The sequence below is a fragment of the Stegodyphus dumicola genome, chromosome 9, assembly GCF_044657685.1.
Source record: "Stegodyphus dumicola isolate Sdum_Otavi_A_Nest chromosome 9, ASM4465768v1".
NCBI classification, from domain to species: domain Eukaryota; kingdom Metazoa; phylum Arthropoda; class Arachnida; order Araneae; family Eresidae; genus Stegodyphus; species Stegodyphus dumicola.
The window spans coordinates 190,359-214,233 of NC_140776.1; the positions used below are offsets into that span (position 1 = coordinate 190,359).

Sequence of the window (23,875 nt, forward strand, 5' to 3'; positions counted from 1 at the left end):
TGTGGAATTTTTGCATGCTAAAAACAGACTTTTTTGTTTTACATGATGCTAAATTTGACTTTTGAGTGCCATTTTTTTTTAATACAGTTGCAAAATGTATTGCAACTGTATTCAGGGACTACTGTAGTTCTCTAGGAAAAACGATTTGACGATTTAAATGAGCATCTGAGATGCTGCAATTTCTTCTTGGTCTATGATATCTAAAATAAATAAAATAACAGCATTGGAAATTTTTGCAGATTTTATGTCCTTCTAGGAAAGTGAATTTTTATATTATACTGATATATGACATGCTTTTATAAGATGGTAATGTTCTTTTCCATGTAAAGTCATTAAAAATGGGAATCTAAAATATTTTTTGTTTTATGGAAGAATTACTTTTTCCAATATCTACAATTAAAATAATTTCGCAGATTATTTTTCTTTGACTGAAACATGTTTACTACGGGTTGAGAAGTGAATAGAGTGTTTATATCAAACATTTAACTGTATAGAACTTTGAAAGTGATTTCAAATATCAATACTGCTTATATTTCCTTTCAAAGAAAAACCTTTAGCTGTCCCCATTAAATTTTAAAATATTTGCCAGAAACAAGAATACTGCTTGCACTGATTAAGAAAAAGCAGAGCTTTTTGCCAACTCTCTCAAAAATCAGTTCAAGCCAAACGTTTTTCCAGCTAACAACCCTCTGGATCAAGAAATTACGAACTTCATGACTGATGGGATTTCCTCCCCAAAGAATATCACACTTTACCTCTCCACCTGAAGACCTCATGCAGCTCATTAAGCTAGATAAATTAATTACTAATATATTTCCACATATTTGCTTTAATTCCCACATCTAATGATGAACTTGCAAATCAGTCATTTGCCTGATCCATATGGCAAGCCGCCACTGCCTGTCACTTACGATATCTGATAAGAAAAATCAAACATTTATTTAAGAAATTAAAATTTTGTATTATTTCATGTTTCCATTAAAGTAGGGGTTTTCAACGTTTCACGCCTGAGAGCCACATGGATAAATTCATAAAGATCCGCGGGCCACGTGTCTGACAAAAAAATAGTGTAGTCTGAAAATTTATAAAAAAGGGAGCTTTGTTTTGTAAGACTATAACTCATTCTAGCCAAAGATATAGTGTTACAGATTTGCATATATATATATATATATATATATATATATGACTTTTTGGAACCAAAACATCAAATGGAAATTGAATTAAAACGTTTTGGAACTTTTTTTTAACTATGAAAAAAAAAGCGTAAAGATGATTGTACGGAACGATGTTACAAAATGCATTTACAATAAAAAAAGAAAACAAATTACATTACTGGCGGGATATGGTAGATACTTTAGTTTTAAAGTAAAATTTGACGTTGTTTTTGCTTGATTAGAGCTTCAATATCCGGTTTAATCTGTCTTGCTGAGTTTCCTCCAAATGTCTGTTTGTCAGCCGTGTTCTTGTTTTCGATTTTAGGATTTTAATTTTACTACAGAGCTGTTCACGTATGTAGGTACTGCCAAAGAAAGAAGACAAGAAGTGTGTATGTTTACGAATTCCCTGGATACTTGTCTTCGGTCACGTACTTCGAATAAAAATTAATTAGTGTAGGATTTTCAAGAAACTTGTGTTTTACTGCAGTCACACTCTAAATCTATAAATTCTAATTGAAGTTCAGGTGAAACACTTGCAACGTCTACTGAAAATGGTAAGGAGAACAATCTAATTTCATTTTTACGAAAATCACAAAATCTGCTTTTGAATTGAAATTTGAAATGCATTGTACATAATTATTTGTATTCCACGCTGTAGAGTTCTTTGCACACTCCACCAATTTTAGAAAAGTGAGTGGGATTCTTATTTAACTATTGACTTTCCCAGAGGATTAATTTTGTATTAAAAGCTTTTTACAATATAACAAAGATTATGAACAAGTAGATCTTTTAATTAAGACGCAATAAAACGTCAAACAAATATAGTAGACGATACTTTTACCCTGTTTGAAGGTAATAAAGATGATTTAAATAAAGTTCTTTCAACAATGAATTCCATTGATCCTGCTATTCAATTCACTTTTGAACTTGAGACTTGAAAATCTCTTCCGTTTCTCGACACTCTAGTCACGCAAAACACATCCATCTTCAGTACTACGGTTTACTGAAGCCTTCCACCTCACTTCAAATCATGTCATCCGACTAAACAAAAGTTAGCTTCATTTTATTCCTATGTTTTCCGGGCTCTTCAAGTTTGCTCCTCCAAACTATCCTTTGATGAAGAACTAAATTATTTAAAAGCGATAGCTATTGACAGGGGCTTTTCACCCAACATTATTAATGAAGCAGTTAAAAACTTCTCATCTCAACACACAAAAAAGCCCACTCTTGTTTTAGGAGATTATAAAAATTCCGTTGCCATTCCCTTCTTTCCATCAATTGGCTATAAGGTTGCACATATTTTGCAGAAAATTGACTTTCGGGTCATTTATTCTCCGATCAATAAAATTCCGAGTTCTATACTCAAGGACCCCATTCCGGATATGAATTCCTGGGGTATTTATAGGATTCCTTGCCAGTTTGGTTTAAATTACATCGCCCAAACTAAGAGAGCCTTAAAATTTCGCGTTAAAGAACATGAGGCATATGTTAGGAAAAAGGAAACACAGAAGTCTTCTGTTGCCCAACATTGTTGGTATGAAAATCACAATTTAAATGTTTCTGCTGCCAAAATTATTCAAAAAGCATCTTCCATTGGTGAACTGGATTTTCTAGAGGCATTTCACATTAAAAAAATCTTTCTGTTCTAGTTAATGACCCTGATTCCAATCCACTTGCCTTCAGCCTTTAAAGAAATTATGTTTTAGTTCTGGTTTCTTCAACAGATGGCGCCAGTAGCTTGTTTCTTGTCCTGGCTTTTCTTGTCTTATGTTGTCATTATATCTTATCTCGTTCATTTGCTCTTTTGCAGCTGAATATGATGGTTCGGTAAAACCATCGAAACTAGTCCTGCGATATTTGAAAATATAACGCTGATTTTCGTTGTTTGACTTCTAAATTAATATAGGTAGATCTTTTCCCTGTAAGCGGTAGTTCATATCATTGAGATGACCTGCAATGTCTGCAAGAAATGCAAAGTCTCTCAACCATATCTCATCACTGAACTCGTGAATAGAGTTTCCTTTAGATTCCATGAATTGTTGAATTTCGCTCTTCAAACAAAACAGACGCTGAAGCATCTTTCTTCAAGAGTGGACAAGATCAAACAAGAGTGGCCTCAACCAAGGTACTTCCACATAATACACAACATCACCATATTCAGCTTCCAAATCAATCAAGAACTGTTCAAATTACCTGTGATTAAGTCCTCTAGACCGAATGAAATTAACCACTTTTACAACAACACTCATCACATTGTTCAAAGTTTGAGAATAACTTCTTGCACAAATTTTCTTGAAGAATGATGCAGTGGAAAATCATCATAGTATTATTTCCACTAGCCTTCATATGAGATATGAGTAATGTTCTTAATTTCATTTTGTCTCCAGTCATAGATGTAGCACCATCCGTGGTTATAGCAGATATATTACCGAAGTCAACATTACATTTATCCAAAGTTTGTGTCAGACTGGAATATAAATCCATTCCTCGTATTGTACTTTTAAGTGCAACAACTCTGGCTTATTCCTCTAATATTGTGAAGTCTCTATCAACGCAACGAATAAAAATGGTTACTTGTGCAATATCTAAATTGTTGCATCTGTCGATTCATCTATCGCTACAGAATAAAACTCAAATTTTTTGCATTTACATTTTAATTTTCTGAATATATCTCTTGCGAGATCCTATATGCGCTTGGCTACTGTCACACCAGACAAGCTAATATTCGATATGACTCGAAAGCCAAAGTACATCAACTGCACTCTGAAGACATTCTTTTGAAATTCTCCATAAGAAAATGGTTTTCCACCCTTAGCAATTTTTCTGCTATTACGTAACTAACACGAACACTATTTTCATATTCTTTATTCGCTGTGGTGAAGAAAGACTGCTGAAAATTTAGTTTTGATTTTAATTCACTCACCTTATCACTTCGAAAATGACCTTCCAGTGCAGAATGTGTCTCACTGTGCTTAGTATCATATCTCTTAATGTTGTATTCCTTCATCACAGATACACTGCCGTTGCAAATAAGGCAAACTGCCTAAAATTCGTCATTTTCAGAAAATTTTACCTCAAATAATATGAGGCATGTCAATAAAATGTTTTAAATATCAAGAATAGGAGGGATTTTTTTTTACGAGAAAAAGCTGACAAGGCAAGTTTTCTTGAAATCAAAAATTCTTCAATGTTTCTTCAAATTCAAATGTGGGGTCACTAAAACACCTTCAGCGGGCTACGGGTTGAAGAACCCTACATTAAAGTAATGGCAGCAACATCGAGTTAATTTGCTGACTTGTTTGACATTTTATACATAAAACATTATAATAAATTCAGCGGCAATGATTAGACCCCATAAAATTTGAGTTACTTTCGAAGTTTGAGAAAATAATGAATTAATGTTCATTTCGATTGAAGTGGTTGCCATTTGTATGAGGTTTATTATGCTGAAAGCCAGCTTTGAACTGCGACCGCAATGGTTAAGTGTGGAGCCATATTTCTGTGATCCTTCACACGCGCATCGCGATTGCACTAATACCTGCTCTACTATTTCTTTGGTTATTTTAACGTTCATCTGGAATCTCTCCGCTTAGTTTTGTACAATAACTTATAGGAATAACTATTCATGCTCGATTCAAAACTGTTCGATAATTTTCTAAAATGTTTCAAAATTTATCTTTGTATGTCTGAAAACGGACGACATTCGCATTTTCAGACTTGTCTTTAACAGAGACGATTTCAACGAGGAATATCTTCTATACTTCAAAATCTCCTTATAAGTTGGCTGTGATTCGTATAATATATATGCATTCCGATGCAAAACACAACGAAAGACCATATTAGTCTATGAAAGTCAATATTACGTAAAATGAAATAAAAAAATTACAGTATTCAGCGTTAGTAACAATTATTATGTCACTGGAAACTGCATATGTGTGCCGACAATAAAATAATCACCAGTATATGAGGCGAATGAAGAAATATGGTGAAGTGGAAAAAAGGTTAAAAGCAGTAAGAAAAAAAATTCAAAGGTTTCAGATTTTAAATTAATTAAAAATTTAATTGCGTTAAATTACTTTTTTAACGTTTTCCTTATTTTTTAAATATCATGTTCTTTGTATTCAAACCATGAAACTCAGTTCAACAGCAATATCACAAAATAATTTTTAAATGAGTATATCTTTAGAAATTCCGATACAGTCTCGTGCCCTGGAGATAAAAATGTTTTTCTTTCGCACAGTGTTGCCACTACTTGCTTCAAATCGTTTAGTGTTTTGGTCAATAACACGTTGAAGTGTTTCTGAACAAGAAATTGATAATAAAACAAATTTCAAATTCAAACTAGGGCTTCCACATGCCCATATTCTATGGAAGATTACGTTATTCCAAATTTCAATGGCTTTAGGTTACGCTATTTTACAGTGCGAGGAATATACATACATTTATGCAGATTCTTCACTATTTAATTTCTTTAAATATAATATAGGGCGATAATATTGGGTGGGAACAATTTGAAAAGTGATTCGCCGTTTATAGTTTTTAACGCCAAATGCCCATGTACTTTAAGTTTACATTTCTCAGCTTTAAAACAATACTTTTATTCTATTTGGGTCTTTCAAGATGACGTATTTATCTGTTTTGGAAAATTTCAAGATGCAACATTATTTGACACATCTTTTCAAATCAAGAAAGTATCTCTGCCCTGAATGCTGTTGATGTGTAGTTGTGAAGAATATCCAGTTGCGTTGATAATATTGTATGATACTTCAGTATTCCTTTCTGCAATGGCAATGAAATTCAAGTACTTATTTAACGTTCAAAATTGCATTTCTTGTCAATTTTTTGTCAGCAGTGTATTATACAAGCAAATAAATATTTACTTAATTATATGTAGTTGAAGAAAGTCTGTCGAAGAGAAACCTTTATTTACAATGTATTGATTATACATTACGGTTGCAAGTAATGAGGTTTTCTATTCGTTCAATTTATATCTTTAAGACAAAAATATACCCACTGGCAAAATGATTTGTGTAACATAATATGTATATTATTTGATTACGACAAAGCATGCATGGGTTGTCTGCCTAAGGGGAAATGTCTTCTTGGAAGGAGTTTTAAGGGAAACTAGCTAGTATATTCCTTAAACAGTAGACAAATCATGAAAACGCCGATGCAATCAGCCCGTCTATCTAGAATCGAGCTCAGGTCAAAGTACCAGTGTTCAGCATCATTATTGCACGGCTGCTCATAGGTCAATGTAGCTGGATAACACAACAACTCTGTTTTCACACCATCTATATATATAAAGAAGAAAATTTGTGCGTTTCTCACCAAACTTTCTACAATTGTTTTCTGGGTCTTGCAAAGGTCGACCACCACTTTTTTTCCAAAATGAAGTAGCTAAAATCAGAGATATTAATTAAAAACTTGGGAAAATGATAATTTTCGCCCTAATATTTCCGAGTGGCAACCCTCTCGCAATCAAATCCTAGAGATTATTAATAAAAAATTTCTAAGTTTGACAATGAAATAAAAATAGAATTGCCAAACATTAAATACATTATTCCCGATTCCAAAAATCCGTGGTAAGCCATTTCGACTGGTCCCATCTTCTTTCGAATTTAATCAGCTGACATACTAATTAGAAACTCTGAAAGCGCTGATTTTCGCACACATTTTTCCGAGTGGCAACAGTCTCGAGCTTTGGAGATAAAAATGCTTTATTTCGAAGTGTTGCTACAGCTCGCTTTCAAATCATGGAGTTTTTTAATAAAAATTTGTAAGTTTTACAAAATCTATACATATGTATGTTTGTTTGTTCATGTTATTAATTTCTGTTGAATAAAGGTCAAGATTTTGCCACATTTAATCAACTAAAATTAATTATAGGTGAAATATTGAATGGAAATTAAGCTTTTAGGACTATTTGATAAGAAAAACAAAAATCATTCAAAACTGCGTGCCATTGTTGCTGATATAATGAAACAGAATTAGCTTATTTTTCTATCGAAAATTTTTATGTGGGTTCCATATCGCATCAGACTGAAAAGTGTATGAATGTGAATTGTACTTTTTTTTATCGTTTTTAGGGAAGGATTATAGCGGTATTACAGATCTGTGCTGTTAGATGCATTGCTCTCAATCCAACTTGTACTTCCGCTAGTCTCAAAATAAATTTGCAAGTTTTATTCTTTTGAAACTAGTTGAATTTTATCTGCAATCCACGTTTACATGGAAACTTTGAAAGAGAAATTAAAGGGCCTGTTTTATACCTTGATGCAGATATAAGGATACTGCACATAGCAGGTAATTCTCAGTAATCTGAAATACTTCCACAATGGATCTTTGAGAATTTTCCTAATTAAATACCAAAGGACCAACGATATAAATTTCCAAGCACCTACTATCTTAAATATCGTTTCATTCCACGCGCTTTACCAGCTCATATCAAGTGAGATGTAATTAGTACTTTGACACATACGTGATTATACTGAGTTCTAGAGCCAAGTGAACCTGAATAAGAGTTAGGGGGGGAAATGCTTAATGTTGTAACAATTCTGAGGAAACATTTATGTGGAACAAAATTTAAAAGAGTATAAACAAACACGACACTCAGACAGCAACTCTAAATTATTATTAGGTCCCAGGCAAAATTTCTGTATATGGAACATGAGTCGTTTTCTTAGAAATGTTTCTACTGTTGGCTTTTTCGGAGGGAAGGAGAGTTTCGAGTTACTTGAGGGTTTTGGTTAGTTAAACGAGACAGTCCGAATTTCAATGTGCTACCTGTTATTAAATGATTTAGCTTAAAGAGCTATTTTGAGCTGTGATTTACATGATTATTGGATGAATGCTAAAACTTTCTAAAAAATCTTTTTAGTATCATAATTATAATACCTGAGACATCATGTTCTGTATAAAGGAAAAACGGTGACAGATATCAGCGATAAAAAACTAACAGCAAAGTGATTTGTTGAGGCACTTGTGTTGAAAGCGACCTCTGTTATTTATAAAAAGAATGATTATCCTATCTTAACGTTGAGCTTCTATTCAGAAAACTATGAGATTTCTTTTCTACCTTATTTTCTATTACGTGATATCAGATATTTAGAAGAGATCTGTTTGGCAAAATATACTTTAACAAAAAAAAAATTTCTTCCATCAATCTCAATAGTGGCTTCTTTGGACCTTGCACGAAAGAGACTGAGTGGGCCGGACTTGTGTTCTTCACATCTCGGAAGAATATCATGTGATGTACCAACAATTTACGTTGTGTGGTATTAGCGTTTCATAATACAGCCAAACCCCAAAACACACGCCAAAATAATAGTAATACATATTTATCTTGTGAGTAAAATTGAGAAGACTTGGACTGTTGATGCTTTAAAAATGAATTAGGTATAAAAGATTAGGCATTAAAAATTGTTTGCTGTATTATTTTATAATTATTTATCTAGTTATTCGAATGTTTCAGTTTTTAGCATTTGAAATCATTTGTATACTTTGTTTCAGAAATTTCTTGCAAATATTTCTGAAGAAGTAAGGATTCTGAAACTGAATTAATTTCATGTAACGGTTATATTAAAAAACGAAAGATGATAAGAAGCAATACTTTTTTAGTTTAATTAATTAACTGCTGGAAAACACAAACTGCAATCATTATTCCAGCTCCAATAAAAGTAAAATATAATAATCAAAATAAAATATTCTAGCAACGATAATAACGATAAGTCATATAAATAATTAAATATATAACTTCAACTCTTTGAACAAGATTTGTATCTGTGATTGTAATCTTATCCAAAGATTTGTAATTTTTGAATAAGATGTAAATTTTCAGAGGCCGGACTCATGTTAATTTTTAATGGTAATCAAAGTAATGTGAAAGTGGACTAAAAGGCAATAAAATTTTAAAATATCTCCCAAATCTGTATACAGGAGGACTGGACTGGTTCTGTTAATTGGCAAGAAAACTTGATCATGCTTTTATTGTCGCAGATAATTTAAATATAATTCTAAAAAAGCTTTCCTTCCATGCAAATGTTATTTCTTGCTTGGTGTTATTTATAACAAAAGTGCTTTTATTGGGTTACAAACTTTTCCATTTGTGCATTGTTTTGTTGTTAACATATGATATATGCACACCTTTCTTCTTGCTTGTTTATACTATAGATATAGCGCAACTTTTATAAATTATGACAGCAAATATTGTAAGAATGTAAAATAATAAAAGAAGTGTTATTTCAGCCCCCTCAAAAAAGGAAAATGCATACTTAGCAATATTTTACCCTTTATTAAACTTTACAACTCAGTACATCATACATAATTAGAATAATCATCGTACATAATTAGAACAGTCTTTGAGTTGTAAGCGTCTTATTAATAATGGAGGTAAACCCAGTTGAAAGGCATCTCTTTCTACATTCTGAAGTCTTTTCCTGATACTAATGTAACACAAGTTTTCCAGCGTATGACACTGCTTGGATTTATCATTTATATATATAAGCATCTTAATGCTTTCTTCATTTCCAGAGATTATCAAATTATTTCTCCAATTCTGTGTGCATAATTTAGCACCAGCAATTATAAGTAAATCCACAAATCTCTGGCTACCTCTTCTACATGCATAGAACAATGGGGTAAAACCATACTCATCACGCCTGTCGATTTCAGCTCCAGAAATGAGCAATTTTCGCACTCAAATTTCTTGTTTTTCGATAACTGCCAAGTGAAGAACAGTACTACCCAACCTAGTGGCATTAACGTCACATCCCCGTTCTATGAAGAGCGTAAATAAATCTGCATATGAATATTTTTCACTACCTGAATTTATTTCGTCGAAAGCAGATCTGAATACAACAAACATCAATAATGTTGTTCCGATATCATCGGTGAGGTGAATCTGAAAAAAGAAAAAGTTTAGAACTTTGTAAAAGGGAAAATATTTTAATAATAAAAAAATTACAAAAGCATACAAAAATAATTGATAAACAATAAAGTCATAAAAATGTCTATTTTTCATCTGAAGAAAATCCACAGCTGTCAACAATGAAATCTCAAAACCTGGAGATTTTTGTAACGTGATTGAAAACCAGTAGAGTTAGCATCTATGAAAACCCTAAATATGAGCAATCTCTATGCAAGATATACAGAAAAATGTGGTTGAATATTTCCCCAACTGAATTAAATAAAAAAACAAATGCATGTCCAGTAATTAACAATATGGATACAAAGCATTATAAGAAATTCCTTTTCGTCAAGAAAATAATGCATTTATTTATTAAAACACAGAATTTTTCTAACAAAACACCTAATAGTTGTAACATTTTTGACCCTTAAAAGAAATTTCACTGCTGAAAATGCAGCTGTGAAATGAATTGCTTAATTTCTAACTTAATTTGGACCTCACCATCGTTACTGAGATTTTCCAGGTACTTTTTTTTTCCCCTCGATTTTGTACTAAAATTGGAGGAAATTGTATATGTCTCAAATGAAGAATTTCAAAGTAAAGAAAAATGAAGTTAAAGAATGAGAGGGGCGTTCTAAAATACAATTTTGAAAAATAAAAATGATAATATAAAATTAAATTCAGTAGGTAGGCAAGCATATAATAAAAAAAAGACATGTAAATTTTATTATTATCCTCAGTATTGTAACATGAATGGCATTTCACATCAAGAACAAAATATTTTAACACTAGTATATGTGTCTGTCACAGCTCTGTTATTATATGATACATGCAAACAGTTAGAACTGGATAAACCATTTAGCAAAATAAGCGTATTTTTAGGGCAACAAGGAAATGGTCATTAGGAACAAAACGTCGTTAGAAACTCGAGGAAAGGATGTACTTTTAAAGGAAAGGATGCAGTAAAACTGGCATAAAAAAAAATTTATGCCAGTTTTACTGTGGATTGAACCAAGACCAAGAAAGAAGAAATGGGGGGGGGAGAAGTAAATGTATATGAGGCTTAGTCTAAATCTGGGTCTACATATTTTATATATACAGTATGTATATATAAAATAATAATAATCTTCATAATATGCACATGGAAATGTAAATTTTAAAATTTAGTTTAATTAAATATTTATTTTATAAGGCAAATGGATAATTTTAAGAAAAAAATTGAAAATTATTTTGAGTTTTCTTTTTCTGTGTGACAAGTGAAATATCTGTTAAGAATCTATGATAATTATTTAGGAAGATCAAATTAGATTCAACATTTCAAACCTAACAATTTTTATTTCATCTTCACCTCCAAACTACACACGTGCACCATCGCGCGCGTTCGACGACTGACTCTCTCCTTGAGAATCTTGGGATAGAATTTTGTGGTCTGTAATTATATGCTGCCATCTCTCAGCTGTTCTGGGGTTAAATTGGTATGATATTTTTTTAGACTTTTTCAAATAAGATAAACCACAACAAGAGTATCCCCCCAGTGAACAAGCGAAGTGAGAGAACGACAGTATTTACACATACATAGCATAAACAAAAGGGAATTGGGATGCTGGGTTGTGTCAGTTGCTGAAATCACTTACATACATGAAATTAAATAAAAGTAGAAAACAAAATAAAGTAATACAGGTTAAATCTAATTGACATGAATAAATGAAAATAAAGGTTTTTCAGTTCTGAAATTTGTAGAGAATAATTGTGATATGATGAACATTGAAAATCGAGTAACTCAAGAGTAATTATGATCAAGTTAACCAATTTCTGTGATGAGTCTCTTGCTAAATTTCACAATTCATCCAGATTTTGTGGTTTTGGAATTGTTGACAGAGTTTCCAGTAGTATTTCCTGGGACTTTAGGTTCATGCTCGTGAGGAATTTGTTGTATTTCATCATTATATATGAATGCAGGTTTCACTCTGTCTAGGGAAACATTGCTTTGCCTGACATTTATGGATATTTTTATAACTTTGTCGCTTCGACTTATGACTTTGTGGGGACCTGTATATGGTTGAGTGAGCGGTGGTGTTATTTTGTCCACACGAAGGAAAACGTGTACACTTTTGCAATTCTGAGTGCACAAAGATTCTTGTTTGGTGATTTTGGTTGGGAAATGGCTTTAACTGCTGCATTTGTGCCTGGAGTTTCTCGACATACTCATAAGATGGAGTTGTATTTTGGGCACTTTGGGAAAATAAATCTGCTGGAAGTCTTAGTGAAGTTCCATACACAAGATCAGCACTTGATGCTTGTATGTCTGTTTTAACAGCAGCTCGAATGCCAAGGAGAACTGTTGGTAATGATTCAGTCCATCTTGGGTTTTCATGGGCTTTTAAAGAATTTTTCAAGACTCTGTGAAAACGTTCTACTAAGCCATTTGCTTGGGGATGAAAGGCTGTAGTACGAATTCTTGTTGTTCCCATAATTTGTGTGAGCTCACTGAACAGAGGTGACTCAAACTGGCGACCCTGATCTGTGGTGATGGTAGATGGGCATCCAAAGCGGGATATCCATCCTTCGAACAAGGCTCTGCATGCTGTTGCTGCTGTCATATCAGCGATGGGTATCACTTCAGGCCATCTGGTGAACCTGTCGATGATGGTGAGGCAGTACATTTTGCCCTCTGAAGGAGGCAAGGGTCCGATTAAATCCACATGCAGATGAGAAAATCGTGCGTCTGGTGTAGCAAATGTACCCAGAGGTGTTTTTGTGTGTTTGTGAACTTTGGATCGCTGGCATGCATCACAACTTTTTACCCAGTCTTTAATATTCTTTTTCATATTGGGCCAAACATAGCGAGCAGAAATTAATTTGCAAGATCCTGTTGTTCCTGGATGCGAGAGGTTCTGAAAATGGTCAAACACTATTTTACGAAAAGATGCTGGCACAATAGGTCTTGGAATTCCGGTTGATACATCACAGATGAGTTCTGTTGCTGACACTGGGCTGGGCATGGACTTTATTTCTAGTGAATGATTGCTGTTTTGCAGATTTTGTAAATCATCAGCTTTCTGAGCGTGACTAAAGGCTTCAAAATCAAGAAATGAGGAATTTGAGATGTTGTTTATCTCAATTCTGGATAATGCATCTGCAACGCTATTATTAACACCACTGGTATGACGAATGTCAGTGCTAAACTGAGAAATGAAATCAAGTCGACGCCATTGGCGCGGACTGCACTTCTCTGGATTTTGCTTAAAGGCGTAGATAAGAGGCTTTTGATCAGTGAAAATGATAAAGTTCCGACCTTCGAGCATGTGCCGGAATCTCTTCACCGCAGTGTAAATGGCCAATAGTTCTCGATCATAGGTGGAGAATTTTTGTTGACTGTTGGTGAGCTTAACAGAGAAGAATGCAATCGGTTCCCAGTTGGTTGTGTTGAGTTGCATCAAGGAACCATCAACTGCCAGGTCACTGGCATCAACCCAAACACTAAGTTTGGCTCCTGGAATTGGGTGACGAAGAAGAGTTGCGGTAGCTAGTGAATTTTTGGCATCTGTAAATGCCTGTTCGCTAGCCTCAGACCATTGAAGTGTTTCTTTGGGATCGTTTTGTTTAGGTTTTCTGCTCTTTTTATTATTTTTGATACCTTCTGAAAATTTATTTAAGGGTGCTAATATGTGTGCTGCTCTAGGAACGAAACGTCTATAGAAATTGAATAGACCTAAGAAGCGTCTTAATTGAATTATGGTAGTAGGTTTAGGAAAATTCAAAATACAGTCTACTCTATCTTTCAGGGGTTCTGTTCCTTCTTCAGATACTTTGACACCTAAGAAATTTATTGAGGAAACACCAAAAACACACTTAGAAGGTTTAAGGCTAAGGCCATAATTTTGCAATCTTTCAAAAAGTATTCTTAGATGCGAGATATGCTCTTCCTCAGATTTAGATGCTACTAATATATCGTCTACGAATGCATAAACAAATTTTAAATCTCGAGTAACTTCATCGATGAATCTTTGGAATGTGGCTGCAGCGTTACATAGGCCAAATTGCATGCGACAGCTTTCAAATAAGCCGAAGGGGGTGATTATAGCACTTTTGTGGATATCATCAGGATGTATAGGGATTTGATGATAGGCTTTAATTAAATCAAGGTGCGAGAAAATTTTGCAGCCATGTAGTTCAGAAGTAAAATCTAAGATATTAGGAATGTTATAATTATCTTTTATTGTTTGTGCATTGAGGGCTCTGTAATCTCCTACAGGACGCCATTCCGTGCTGTCCTTTTTAGGGACCATATGCAAAGGTGATGCGTAGTTACTTTTTGAAGGACGAATGTGGCCTAATTCTATCATATTTTGGAATTCTTCTTTGGCGATTCGTAGGCGGTCTGGGGCAAGACGTCGTGCTTTAGCAGTGACGGGAGGTCCTGTGGTTTGGATGTGATGCACTACTGTGTGCTTAATTTCTTGGTCAGCACGGGGTGGTTTTGTGATTTCTGGAAATTCTAATAATAATTTATGGTATATACTGTCGCCAGATACTGTCTTTATTGAATGTATTGCACTAACTCGTAAACTGCATTTAGAGCCAAGATTAGTGTTACCGTCGATTAATCTTTTTGTGTGGAGGTTAGGCATCAAGTTGAAATTATACAAAAAATCTGCACCAATAATAGGGGTTGAAACACTGCCGACAAGAAAGGTCCATCTGAATATGCGTCTTAAACCTAAGTCTAAGGAGAGATTTTGGCTAGTGTAGACGGAAATTGGTGTAGTGTTTGCTGCTGAAAGGGTCATTTGGATGCGATTTCGCCTTTGCAATGCTGTTGCTGGAATTATAGATACGTCAGAACCCGTGTCGATGAGGAAGTTGACATTTGTGCGCGCATCTCTAACAAAAAGGCGACGAGAATTGGAGGGCAAGGCTGTAGTCGCCGCTATGCCTCGCCTGGGCCGTTTTTTGAAAATTTACAGGGTGGGGTACACTTTATAGCTCTCTCACCAAATTTAAGGTGGTACCAACAGGTATCAAACTTGTTTTTATTTTGAGAGGGGCTGCGTTCTCTTTAGCCGCGATATTTATTCTGACTACGAGTGCGGCGACGATCACGCGATATATTATCGATTCTTACGTGCAATTTTTTTATCTCTGCGAGTAAACGTTCTTCAATGGAATCTGAAATATTAGCAGAACAAATATTTGTGGCACTTACCGCTACAGGAGATGGTGATACATCGATGACACGATCCGCAACTTCCGCAGCTTTATCCAAGGTTAAAGGCGTGTTCGCTGCGAGTATCGACCTGTACGAAACTCGGGATATGCTGTAAAAACAGTTAGCATTAGTTCATCGGAAATGCTGTATGACTCAGCGCGTCGTCGCATTATGCGTAAGAGTTCACTTGGCCGGCGATCTCCCAACTGTTCGCCGCCGAGGAGTTTTTTCATTTCTTGATGCGTCGATTCTCCGCACCGCTTGATTAGCTCAGTTTTAATGTGATTGTAAGGATCCGTGGAGTTGGGGGCTTTGATTACATCTCTCACAATTGATGCGGCTTCGGCGGGCAGGTGCGAAACAATGTAATTATACTTCGTGCGAGACTCCGATATCGCTTTCGGTGTTCCCAATTCAAATGTTGCTTCGCACATAGTGAACCATAGTGAAGGATCGGCGAAGTTGTACACAGGTATCTTTACTGCTCCGATTATTGCTGTTCCTTCAGTCATTTCCAGTCACGTGGCTAAGTCCCAAGTAATATGTAAAAAAAAGAGAATTTTTTTTTTTTTTTTTCCGTGCAAATATTAGTTTAAAACAATAACGCTTGGTTGCTGCAAGGCCGGGTCACCATTGTTAAGAATCTATGATAATTATTTAGGAAGATCAAATTAGATTCAACATTTCAAACTTAACAATTTTTATTTCATCTTCACCTCCAAACTACACACGTGCACCATCGCGCGCGTTCGACGACTGACTCTCTCCTTGAGAATCTTGGGATAGAATTTTGTGGTCTGTAATCATGTGCTGCCATCTCTCGGCTGTTCTGGGGTTAAATTGGTATGATATTTTTTTAGACTTTTCCAAATAAGATAAACCACAACATATCTAAAAGAAGTTACTTCATCCTTATACCAAGCATTTTAGGCCACTTTCTGTGGCACGTTTGCATGATTCCTGAGTTTTGCAGAATTACATAGTTGTTGTAAAGAAAATAAACAAATCATTTAAAAAACAGTGCAATGAATGCAGTAATGTATGAATGGCAACATGTCTTTTGACCAGGTCTGGCACTAGTAGGAATTTATTCACTCAGTGGCTAAATATATTATGCAAATCAGATCATATTCACACTACATACCTAGGAAAGGAAAAAAGTTAATTCCCTTCCAGTCCTACTATTATTTTTTGTAATAAAATATAATAATTGTGTAACCACTTTTTCATAAATTTCAGATTCACATGCTTCACTAAACCATCTAAAAGACCGAGACAAAATTATTGTCATTCAAAATACAGACAAAATTATGTTTAAACTCTCCCCCCCCCCAATTCACCAGAACTAATACTAAGTTCTGATTTCTTTGCAACAGAACGCTTTTAATTCTGTGTAGGAAATCTTTGCCTTTCTTTTAAAACACTGACAAAATTTATAAAAAAATACCTTTCTGTCAAATTTTTTAAGTCTGGTTTAACCCTTTGCGACACGCATATTTAAAATATATTTTAATCTTTAAAAAAATGCCTTAGAATAAGTCAGATGGACTTACTTAAGTGCCTTTAAGGCTTGAAAAAAATTCTGCGCTTTTATTTTTTACGGTGGAAGGTGGGATACCATTTGTCCCACCATGCAACTAGCACATGTCTTATAGCATATTGGTGTATAGCAGGGAAAAAAAATTATATGTGGAATGAATAAACAAAATAAAGCGTGCATTCTAAAATATTCATAATAAACACACTAAAATGCATTTTGTACTTATTGCATATATGCATGACTTGTAAAATTTTGCATATGCACATTTTGCATGTAGTATATATTTAATATTTTTAAATTTTAGGAACAAAAGAAAATATTTTCTTGAATATTATTTTAAGATTAAAATTTGATACTCGTACATATGATACTAAATAAAATATTAAAATTGGCACTTGATTCAAAAACATTTATATATGACTAAAATTGAAAAAAAAGTCACTTTCATGAAACTTTGAAAAACATGTTATTTCATTCTTTTGTAAGCATAGAGGCACTTCACATGTTTCACACATGCAAAATGTTCGTCGTTATTCTTTCGATATGCTGCAATATGCACATCTTCTCCTGCTCGTTCTCTTTGGCGTTTTACTTACATTTTTTAGTGTCTTTTCTGGTTGTACGAACGGGTTTTTAGTTTTATTTGAACTGGGGATTTCAGTTTTCTTTTCAGCTCTTTCTTGCCTGCAAGTGCCATTAGACCTTCTGTAACTGAGAGAAGAAAACCTTTCATTGTTTTTACATCATGATCAGGTTCGCGAACAAACTTGAATAAATGTGTTTACTATACTCGCATCTAAAAAGTAAAAAAAAAAAAAAAAATCATGTGCCACCATTTCTTGCTTTTGCGGTCTATTTCATATAGTCCTTTCAGTTGATCAATCAGTCGACATATCCCATATTCTTATTGTATGAAATAATGCTGTTTGGGCACAGTACTTTTTTTTTTTTTTTTTTTTTTTGTCTTTCCATCTCGTTCCTTTCTATTAATTTCTTTCATTTCAGTTGCCTTTTCCAGGCAAGACAGGATAGAAACGGATCTTTTATCCTTCCATTTTATGCAATAAATTGAATCATCGCTAACTGAAAAGTCTATATATCCTCTTGACATAAATTTGTGGGTAGATACTTCCGATTCATATTTACAGTGCCACATGCATAGATGCATCTGTGTCTTTAAAAAGCGAAACAAATTATGACTACTTCCCTTTCTTCTTCAGCAATAACTTCAATTTCAGTTATTCTCTCCTGGATTTCAATTTCATCTGAATCAGAAACTGACATCTGAAGCATTTGAGTCGCAATCAGATGGCAATTCAGCAAAAAGATCCAAAGCTTCCTGAGTTGTTAATTTTTTCCTAGACATTTTAGCACATCAGAGCATACAACGGATGTAAAAGCGCGCGCAATCACGAAAAAAGTAGATGCAAAAAAGAAAAGAAAAAATAATCGTGAGTGCTGCCATCTATTGAGCGGAAATTCAAGTGTGTGGTGGGACAAATTTTAACCCACTTATTTCAACTGCAAAATTAATGTTATAAAATATTGAATACAATTAAGATTTTTGAAAATAAAGTACTTTTGAATATTAAAAAGTATCATACATATCATAAACTGTATACCAAAATTTTTAAAATATTGAAAAATGCGAGATACAGGGATATCACTCTTGTGATCCTATTTTGAATATTTTTTGCTTATAAACTTAAGCCCTGGTATAGTAGTAACATCTACTGAGAAAAATAATAACTAAAATAGATTATTTTTAAAAGATTAGAAAATTTCTAACGGAAATTGCTAACTGAGAAAATAAATATTAATTAGGTGGGACATATATTGACCCACCATGCCGCAAAGGGTTAAGTAATTTATTATGCATGAATTGCATTCTTATATAATTTTTTAATATTATAAAAGCTAATATAATATAGTACAGTCAAAAGTCGTTAATTCGGACACCCGTAATCCGAAATGATCTATAATCCGGACCTCAAAGCTACAAACTTTCTGCGCATGCGTCGTGTTGACGCATGCGCGTAAGACCTTTACGGCTGCGAATTTGCGTGTGCGCGTGCCCAAAATACGTTTACGAATGCGCGTTTAATGTATAACGGACGGGATAAGCTAAGCTAAAATTATCTAATTATCTATTTTAGTTAATGTTGCAGATTGCGTTGTTCCTTAATCTTCGAATTGGAGCAATTTTATAAAAGTAAGCTTGAACTTTCGATTATGTCAAACATAATTTCTGATATATATTTACCAATATGTAAAGGATATACAAAGGGAAAGTATCTTTCGGAGTCCATTAAACAAAAAGTGGAATTGCTGCAAAAAATGGATAAAGGATAAAGGATTTGTTTATCTAACCATTCCGAAATCTGTTTATCAATTTCACGCTGCTCTGCGTGTGTGTGTGGGGGGGGGAACGTGGCATATCCTTTGGATAAAGGCATATCCTTCTTTTATCTAAACTTTAACGTTTGTTTACCTAAACTTTGTTTATCTTTAACGCCGCGGAGCGCAATGAATTGGAAGTTGATCTGTCAACACTATCCTTATCTTAAGGGCAGATGTTTTTATTTTATTTGGCTCATAATTGCTTACTAAATGTGGTATTTCCTCTGGATGTACTCCGGCTTTGATATGATTTAAATCAAATGCCTCGTCATTATAATTCGCTTCCAATAGCGAAGAAAGTGACAGAGGTTATTGAAAATGAAAAAATTTCGATTGACAAATTAGTCGGTATTCTCGACACAGCAATTATAGGACTTGAACAGCGGAACTTTGTAACTGAACAAGAAATTATGTCTGTTTATGGAATTAAAGAGAATGTATTATCACATAAAAAACGAAGCAACTTAAACAACTTACACTGAAAGAAATATTTAATAAAGTAAACAAATAAATATTAAGCTTTTTTTTTTGTAAATTTTGATACCCTTTAGATCATAATTGTTCTTTATTTCGTAAATTACGGTTTCATATTTTTAATTTTATAATTTCTGCATGCCATTTTACCAGATTTAAACTGATGATCTATAATCCGGAAAAATCGATAATCCGGAATCGCTGAAGTCCCGACGAGTCCGGATTAACGACTTTTGACTGTAATATGCAAGACTGTCTGAGTTTTACTCCAGTAAAGTATTCATCTGAGAATTTATTACAAATTTTATGAAGGTTGATGATATATTTTTATTTCAAATATTTTATTTCACTTTTTTAAACATGAAGTGGAACAAAAATTTCATATTATTCATGACATTATTAAACTACCTTCTCTATGGTTTTGCTGACCTCAGAGTATTGAGCTAATACTTTAATTCGAAAGCCTCTTATACTATTCAGTCACTTATAAATTACTCCTTTTATCCTTAATTAATTTAAATTTTAAATGTTGGCATGTCTTTTGTGTAAAGCTTAAACTGTAATTATATAATTTGAACATTTTAGGCATTTTAAATTTGTGTGTGCATTAAAACAGTTGTCAAAGCACACTGTTATAATTCTTGACACTATATTTAAATACAATTCATCATAGAAAATTTTTTAAAGAAAAAGTTTATTGTGTTAAGGCTATTGAAAATCTATACAATAATTTTTTAGTAAAAATCTTTTCCTTTATGCATATAATTTCTAAGTAAATATTTTTGTTTTAAAAAATCGTCATGTTTAAAAAACTATTAAATAGATGCAAAGTAGTTTATGAAAAGTCAGTTATTAGGTTATTAGAGGAAGAAAATTTGCGTGGCACAATATATAGAAATGTGTAAATCTTTTCTGGGGAAATTTTAATCAATTTAATAATATCAATGTTTGTTGAAAAAAAAAAATGTCATTTTATTATGAGGAGTGGAAATAATAAAATTGTATGCTTTAATTTGTGCATTTTCTTATTTTTATGTGCAGTATGTACTAATTCTGTAAAATATAAAAACATGACTGCACTTAGTTGAAACATGACTGTTTAAGGAAATCGGTTGTTTTATAAAAATTTGTGAATTTAACAGATTTTATTGTTTGAAATAATTAGCGAAATTATTGTATTATGAAGATGCATAAATACAATTTTTGAATGAAATTTTAACATGCATTTGTATTATATTTATATAAAAAAACAAATTTACTTTTTATTGAGATAATTATGTCCATCTTTATTTTTTGTGTATCTCTTACAACTAAAAATATTTTATCAGAAATGCTAACTTTCCATAAAAGTTCTATTTTATTAGAACTGAGTATTTTTTTTAATTGTTTTTTCTTTATATATTGATGAGCCAAACTACATTTGCATGCAAAAATATTTTGTTTTATGTATTTTAATACATTTTTCTCATTTTATTGAACATTTGTTCATTTTATTGAACATTTTATTGAACAGTTCTTGGCTATGTTGACCCATTCTGGCATAATCTGTTATAACTTTCATCATGTTAGGTTATATTTCTGTGTATTTGTTTTACACATTAACTCAGTATATTCTGCTTAATTCTGCAGTTTCATCTTATGTTATATTTTGATGATAAAATCTAAGCATTTTGCTTTTAAATGATCCTCTATGCACTTGAAATGTTATTCATATTTTTGAATAAATTTGCTACCATTTGTGAAAAACATTTTTTCGCTTATGCATCTCCAGTAGGTGGGGGGAGGGCACTGAATAGGGCACACTGCTCATTCCCTCACATATATGCATTAGACACTCATCAGCTGAGCTGTAATACACAAGTTTGGACCGCAAGGAGAAAAAAAAAAAACTTTTATGCTCAGCCAGAAATGAGAGATATTACTGGTGCATTAAAATTAAGTCACCAATTCTTGTCTCTCTTTGACTTTTTTTTCTGATGTTAGAAATCATCAACCTCACAGGACTGCCAGCTCCAGCAGTTTACTAATTATGACTGAATTTGCTACTTCAACATCGTCTGGAAAACTGGATGAGAGTTATTGAGCGCCAACACTGTGTGATATGATTTTAAAGCTTCTCTTTTCAAAAGAGATCTTTTGTAAATCAAAAATGAACTTCTTAACCACAGTAAAATCTGTTGCCTTCATCATGCATTCTTTCTTGACTGCATCAATTCCGACATGAGAGCTTTCAACATTTCTATGAACTCTTTTTGTTGCCTAGGGCAGATGGATTTATTGGATACAGCGTCCCACCTCCCGTGGAAAAGAAATGTTGTCTGCTTCCCGTAATGTGCCTGCGACCTCAAGTCATGTGGAAAGAAATCTGTTTTCGGCAAAAATAATATCGATGCCCCCATTCCTCTGCAGTGTCACCTTTATATGTTCCCAAAGAAGGTGAGACTCTACAAAATCGTAAATGTTTAGGAGAATGTTCCTGAATGTTCCATGACTGGCACAGCAGAGAACGGGCTGTCAGTGCCTTTCGGTGCAAAAGAACAACTTCCACTTAAGGTTGTCGTATGTGGCTTAATCAGTGGATGAAAACTCTGACTCCACCAGAAGCAAAATACAGATCAGGGAAGCAAACAACCAGCAGCTGTTTCAGGTGTCAGCACTTTGGGCATATGCAAACTGGATGTCCTAACCATTCTGGATGTCTTTACTGCTTATCATGTACCTGCAAGTTCCCAGGAGATGCAAAATACCTGCATAAAATGTAACTCATACAAATTTGGTGACTTTTACAAAATGTCCTTTCCATCACAGCCATAGCTGGGAAAATTCCAGCTTCAACTGAAAGCCTAGAGTTTTGGACTTTATCGAAACGACTCCCGAAAATCGAGGCAAACTTTGTCGAACAATTTGAAAATAAGGAATTTGACCAAAATTTCAGTTTTAAGGTCCTCCACGATTTAGGACTTTCTGTGCAAAATTTTAGAGACTGTAAAATTGTGTTCACTTATGTTTGGCGAATTGTTTCGAGAAAAAACTGTAAAGGTGTCGACAATTTCCATAATAATGATTCGCCTGGACAGTTCCTGAGCAAACAGGCAAGAAGTGCCTATCTGTATTGATTTTTCATACCCCCCCCCAACAGAGGAATCAAATCAGGTACATTTTACTGCCAGACTCCGTAAGAAACACTCTGAATGTCTGCAAAGTATCACTGCAGCTGTGATTTGCCTAAGTTTGTAAGTTCACTGTGTGTTTTCGTAGCAGTTCCTTTCTAGGTTAACTACCTGAAAGGCAAGGACACTTATTATGAAAGAGAACACTTATTTGTTATTTAACTCAGGACTTGCAGTCTGCATTGTTCAAATGTATGTTTCCTTGCTCCTGCTGACAGAAATACTCACAATGTATTTCTAACATTACTTAAGCAGGAGAAACTGTGTTTCGAGATTCCGTAGTATTTAAGTGGGAGAAACTGTATGTATTTCGAGCTCCCATAGTATTTGTTTAATACTTATTGATACAGGTACATGATGGCAATGAGTTTTTGCATCTATTATCTTTTTGTATTGTGTTAAATAACTGATGTTTCTGACAAATTCATCACTCCCCAGTGATCTGTATTGTTTAAACATGTACAGAAAATTTATGTAAATGAATTAAAAAAAAGAAATGTGAATAGATGAACATGTTTTAGAAGGCAAATAATTTTGTGTATTTAATAAATAACCAATTTTTTAAAGTTTATTTATCTTGATTAATTTTCAATTTAAATATTGAAATTAATTTTTATTAACTTTTTCTGCTGTTGATAAACATTTAATGCTCTGAACATTCATATTTAAAATAACTTTCTATTTTTAACATTTTAAAAATTTATATTATATGAAATTATATATAATTCTTTTATTTTTAGAATTATTTTGATTTAGAAAACTAAGAAATCGGGAGATAAAGATGAAATTTGTCACAAAAAAAAAAAAAAAAAAAAAAAAAAAATCTCCAAGATATATGTTGTCTTTGTTATTGATATTTGTTGTTATATCTGATCATGTTTTTCTGCTTGCAAAAGTGCAACTTCATTTGGCATTTCTGTGTAAATTAGAAGCACTAAATAACAACATAATGCTTTGTAATTTCAATATTGAGAATTGAATTATTATTCAGAATGAATAATTCCTAAAATTCAATAT

At 33.3% G+C, this 23,875-nt stretch overlaps 1 protein-coding gene and 1 pseudogene across 4 annotated transcripts in view; one reads left to right on the forward strand and one right to left on the reverse strand.

The window, feature by feature from the left end:
* Nucleotides 1-23,875, forward strand: part of LOC146995278 (uncharacterized) — a 474,485-nt gene that overhangs the window by 158,113 nt on the left and 292,497 nt on the right. The window contains exon 5 of one of the 4 annotated variants that reach the window (XR_015042920.1): nucleotides 5,778-6,050. The exons of the other annotated variants lie outside the window; for them this stretch is intronic. The gene's annotated coding sequence lies outside the window, so the exon portion shown is untranslated. Of the gene's footprint in view, nucleotides 1-5,777; nucleotides 6,051-23,875 lie in introns of those variants that run through there. 4 annotated transcript variants of the gene reach the window in all.
* LOC146995280 (uncharacterized) lies at nucleotides 15,125-16,458 on the reverse strand (annotated as a pseudogene).